The following is a 6,000-nucleotide window of genomic DNA, read 5'->3' as shown; positions in this document are numbered from 1 at the left end:
GCAGCTTAGTGTAATCCACCATATTCTGACCCTGTTCTTCCTTCCAAGGAGATCCCAGTGTGGTACGGCTTGGCAGTGTCCCGAAACTTATCTTGAATTGCCCACAATCCCCACTTGTCATGGGAGGGATAATTTAATCATGGGGGCAGTCACTCTCATGCTGTTCTCATGGTAGTGAATGAGTTCTCACAAGATCTGATGATTTTGTAAGGGGCTTTTCCCCCTTTTGCTCGGCACTTCTCTTTGCTGCCACCATGTGAAGAAGGGCATGTTTGCTTCCCTTTCCACTATGATTGTAAGTTTCCTGAGTGAAGGGGTGGCCTGCCTCTCCACACCTGTGGATATTTCTAGTCGGGTGGGACAAGAGACTGAGAAAAGAAATAAGACAAAGAGACAAAGTATAGAGAAACAACAGTGGGCCCAGGGGACTGGCATTCAGCACACCAAGGACCTGCACCAGCACCGGCCTCTGAGTTCCCTCAGTTTTTATTATTATTTTCATTATTTCAGCAAAAAGGAATGTAGTAGGAGAGCAGGGTGATAATAAGGAGAAGGTCAGCAAAAAACATGTGAGCAAAATAATCTATATCATAATTAAGTTCAAGGGAAGGTACTATGCCTGGATGTGCACATAGGCCAGATTTATGTTTCTCTCCACCCAAACATCTCAGCGGAGTAAATAACAAGGCAGCATTACTGCAAACATGTCTTGCCTCCCGCCACAGGGCAGCTTTTCTCCTATCTCAGAATTCAACAAATGCACAATCGGGTTTCATACCAAGATATTCAGTTCCGAGGGGCAGACAGGAGACAGTGGCCTTCCTCTATCTCAACTGCAAGAGGCTTTCCTCTTTTACTATTCCACCTCAGCACAGACCCTTTATGGGTGTCAGGCTGGGGGACTGTCAGGTCTTTCTCATCCCACGAGGCCATATTTCAGACTATCACATGGGGAGAAACCTTGGACAATAGCCTGCTTTCAAGGGCAGAGGTCCCTGCAGCTTTCTACAGTGCATTGTGCCCCTGGTTTATTGAGACTAGAGAATGGCGATGACTTTTACCAAGTATACTGCTTGTAAACGTTTTGTTAACAAGGCACGCCCTGCATAGCCCTAGCTCCCTTAAACCTTGATTTTATACAACACATGTTTTTGTGAGCTCCAGGTTGGGTCAAAGTGGCTGGGGCAAAGTGGCTGGGGCAATGCTACAAATTAACATCTCAGCAAAGCAATTGTTTAAAGTACAGGTCTTTTTCAAAATGGAGTCTCTTATGTCTTCCCTTTCTACATAGACACAGTGACAGTCTGATCTCTCTTTCTTTTCCCTGCACCTGAGGCCTCCCCAGTCATGCTGAACTGTGAGTCAATTAAACCTCTTTTCTTTATGAATTACCCATTCTCAGGTATGTCTTTATTAGCAGCATGAAAATGACTAATACAGTAAATTGGTACCACAAGTGGGGTGCTGGAGTAAAGATACCTGAAAATGTAGAAGTAACGTTGGAACTGTGTAACAGGCAGAAGTTGGATCAGTTTGGAGGGCTCTGAAGAATACAGAAAAATGTGGGAAAGTTTGGAACCTTCTAGAGACTTGGAGAGTTCAGAAGACAGGAAGATGTGGGAAAGTTTGGAACTTCCTAGAGACTTGTTGAATTGCTTTGCCCAAAATGCTGATAATGATATGGACAATGAAGTCCAGGGTTAGATGGTCTCGGAGATAAGGAACTCGTTGGGAACTGGAATAATGGTGATTCTTGCTATGATTTAGCAAATCGACTGGCAGAATATTGCCCCTGCCCTAGAGATCTGTGGAACTTTGAACTGGAGAGAGATAATTTAGGGTATCTGGCAGGAGAAATTTCTAAGCAGCAAAGCATTTAAGAGGAAGCAGATCATAAAAGTTTGGAAAATTTCCAGCCTGATGATGTAAAAGAAAATAAAAAACCCATTTTTGGGGGAGAAATTCAAGCCTGATGCAGAAACTTGCATAAGTAATGAGGAGTCGAATGTGAATCACGAAGACAATGGGTAAAATGTCTCCAGGGCATGTAAAAAACCTTCAAGGTATCCCCTTCTATCAAAGGCCCAGAGGCCTTGGAGGGAAAAATCGTTTCATGGGCTGGGCCCAGGGGACTACCTGCTACATGCATCTTTGGGTCATGGTGCCCTGTGTCCCAGCTGCTTCAACTCCAGCCATGGCTAAAATGGGTCAATATACAGCGCAGGCCATTGCTTCAGAGAGTGCAAGCCCCAAGCCTTGGCAGCTTACATGTGGTTTTGGGCCTGCAGGTGCACAGAACTCAAGAATTGAGGTTTGGGAACGTCTGCCTAGATTTCAGAGGAGGTATGGAAATGCCTGGATGTCCAGAGAGAAGATTGCTGCAGGGGTGGAGCCCTCATGGAGAACCTCTGCTAGAGCAGTGCAGAAGGGAAATGTGGAGTCAGACCCCCCAAACAGAGCCACTCCACTGTGGCACTGCCTAGTGGAGCTGTAAGAAGTGTCCCAACTGTCCTCCAGATCCCAGAACGGGAGATTCACTGACAGCTTGTATTCTACATCTGGAAAAGCCACAGACACTCAATGCCAGTCCATGAAAGCAGCCAGGATAGGAGCTTTATCCTGCAAAACCACAGGGATGAAGCTGCTCAAGGCCATTCAGCCCATCTTTCGCATCAGCATGACCTGAATGTGAGGCAGGGAGTCAAAGGAAATCATTTTGGAACTTTAAGGTATAATGACAGACTTATTAGATTTCAGACTTGCATGGGGCCTGTAGCCCCTTTGCTTTGGCCAATTTCTCTCATATGGAATGGCTGTATTTACCCAATGCCTGTAGTCCCATTGTATCTGTGAAGTAACTAACTTACTTTTTATTTTACAGGCTCACAGGTGGAAGGGATTTGAGATGAGACTTTGAACTTGGACTTTAGAGTTAATGCTGGAATGAGTTAAGACTTTGTGGGACTGTTGGAAGAGCATGATCATGTTTTGAAATGGGAGGACATGAGATGTGGGAGGGTTCGGGGTGGAATGATATGGTTTGGCTGTGTCCCTACCCAAATATCATTTTGAATTGTAGTTCCCATAATCCCCACATGTTGTGGGAGAGAGCCAGTTGGGGGTAGTTTAATCATGGGGGTGGTTACCCTCATGCTGTTCTCGTCATAGTGAGTGTGTTCTCACAAGATCTGATGATTTTATAAGGGCCTTTTCCCTCTTTTGCCTGGCATTTCTCCTTGCTATTTCCATGAGAAATAGGATGTGTTTGCTTCTCCTTCTGCCCCAGTTGTTAGTTTCCTGGGGCCCAGCCATGCTGAACTGTGAGTCAATTAAGCCTCTCTCCTTTATAAGTAACTCAGTCTTAGGTATGTCTTTATTAGCAGTGTGAGAATGGACTAATACACAGTGCTTTCAGAGTAAAATCCAACCTTTAAATGTGATGAAAAATAGCCTCCAGGTTTTGGCCCAAGCTAAGCAACCTCCTACAACTCATCTTTCTCAATCCCAACTATTGTCTTCTCTTCCCTTTGCCATGCATAAACCCTTTATCTTTTAATCATTCTGAACTTTTTGTAGTTCCTTAAGTAATCAATACTTTAGTCTCCTTTGGATTTTTGTGGATGTCATTCTTTTTACTGGAAACTTTTTCAGATTCCTTACTTCCACACTGCAGAGTTGGTATTACTGCCTCATCATTAAGGTCTTAATTTATACATAATTTATTCTGTTCCCCGAAATAAACTGGTTGGTGAGTTTATCAGCTCTCAAAGTTCTTTACCTTCCTCTCCTTGAGCCCTCCCCTCTTCAGCCATAACACTTTTCTGATTCTTCTCTCTAAATGTTATACTCAGACCTCTTCTCTATCATTCTTTCACACTGTTTTCCTCTTTGGAAATTCCTAGCTTATTCTTATACTATTCAACTCCTAAAATCTCTAATTCATACCACCTCCAAGAAGATTTTTCAGGTTACTCTTCTCCTCTTTGATAAATTTTATACTCAGAGTACATCATATATATTATCTGTTTAACTTAGTCAACATTTACCATACACTTCTCCGAAATGTCACTGATGTCATTGTCAGATATCATTATTCAGTTCTGGTAATAACAGTTCTGGTATAAAAAGAAGTAGTTTGAGGGCAAAATATATATATATATACACACACATATGTATATATACATACGTATGTATACATATACACATATGTATATATATATGTATATATATGAGATATTTATTGTTGAATGAATATGAGTGACAAATGGGAAGGAAATATTTTAATTTCCAGCAGAGAGAACAAATCATGATAAATTATTTTTTAAAACATTATAAGAAATTTCAAAAGAATTATGAATCTTTAATAAATGTGGTTTAGTGACACCAGTTTGGGGACTTGCCATGAATTATTTTTTAATATAATTTTAACTTTTATTTTAGATTTATGGGATACATGTGCAGGTTTGTTACGTGAGTATATTGCGTGATGCTGAGGTTTGGGTATGATTGAACTCATCACACAGGAAGTGAGCATAATACCTAACAGTTTTTCAAACCTAGATGCCCTCCCTTTTTCCTTCCTTTAGTAATTCCCAGTGTCTATTGCTCCCATCTTTATGTTCATAAGTACCCATTGTTTAGCTCTCACTTATAAGCGAGGACATGTGGTATTTGGTTTTCTGTCCCTCTGTTAATTTGCTTAGGATAATGACCTCCAACTGCATCCATGTTTCAGCAAATGATATGATTTGTTTTCTTTTCTGGTTGCATAGTATTTCATAGTGTACACGTATCACATTTTATTTATCTAATTCACTATCGTTAGGCACCTAGGTTGATTCCACGTCTTTGTTATTGTAAATAGTCCTGCGGTGAACACATAAGTGCATGTATCTTTTTGGAAGAACAATTTATTTTCTTCTGGATATATACATAGTAGTGTGATTAATGGGTCAAATGTTAGTTCTGCATTAAGTTCTTTTAGAAATCACCAAAATGCTTTTTATGATGGCTGAATTAATTTACACTTTCAACAACAGTGTGTAAGTGTTCCCTATTCTCTGCAGGCTCATCAGCAACTATTTTTTTGACTTATTTTATATATATATATATATTTATATTTTTTTCACACCAGCCATTCTGACTGGTGTGAAATAATATCTCTCTGTAATTTTAATTTGCATGTCCCTGATGATAATGATGTGGAGCATTTGTCATACATTTGTTGGCTGCTTGTATGTCTTCTTTTGAAAAGTGTCTGTTTATGTCCTTTGCCCATTTTTTTAATGGGGTTGTTTTTCATTCGTTGGATTAAATTACTTATAGATTCTGGATGTTAGACTTTTATCAGATGCATAGTCTCCAAATACTTTCTTCCATTATATAGGCTATTTCCTCTATTGATAGTTCTTGTGGCTGTGCAGAAGCTCTTTGGTTTAAATAAGTCTCACGTCGATTTTCTTTTTTGTTGCAGTTGCTTCTGAGGACTTAGTCATAAATTCTTTCCAAGACTAGTGTCTAGAACATTGGTCTCCTGGATTTTCTCCTAGGATTCTTATATTTAGAATTCTTACATTTAAATATTTAATCCATCTTGAGTTACTTTTTGTATATAGTGAAAGGTAGGGGTCCAGTTGCATTCTTCTGCATATGGCTAGCCAGTTATCCCAGCATCATTTAGTCCTTTCCCCATTGCTTGGTTTTATCAACTTTGTTGGCTATAGGCATGTGGCTTTATTTCTCAGTTCTCTATTCTGTTCCATTTTTCTATGTGTCTGTTTTTGTACCAGTACCATGATGTTTTGTTTACTGTAGCCTTGTAGTATAGTTTGAAATCAAGTAATGTGATACTTCCAGCTTTTTTCTTTTTGCTTAAAATTGCTTTGACTACACTTTGGGAGGCTGAGATGGGTGGATCACGAGATCAGGAGATTGAGACCCTCCTGGTCAACATGATGAAACCCTGTTTCTACTAAAAATACAAACATTAGCTGGGTATGG

General features: G+C 40.2%; 1 pseudogene; it reads right to left on the bottom strand.

Annotated features, from left to right (window-relative positions):
* Window positions 1-441: 441 nt before the first annotated feature.
* On the bottom strand, window positions 442-3,812 carry LOC134810159 (uncharacterized; annotated as a pseudogene).
* Between the last annotated feature and the right edge of the window lie 2,188 nt (window positions 3,813-6,000).

The sequence above is a fragment of the Pan troglodytes genome, chromosome 4, assembly GCF_028858775.2.
Source record: "Pan troglodytes isolate AG18354 chromosome 4, NHGRI_mPanTro3-v2.0_pri, whole genome shotgun sequence".
Lineage (NCBI taxonomy): Eukaryota > Metazoa > Chordata > Mammalia > Primates > Hominidae > Pan > Pan troglodytes.
This window is presented reverse-complemented; position numbering and strand designations above follow the sequence as displayed.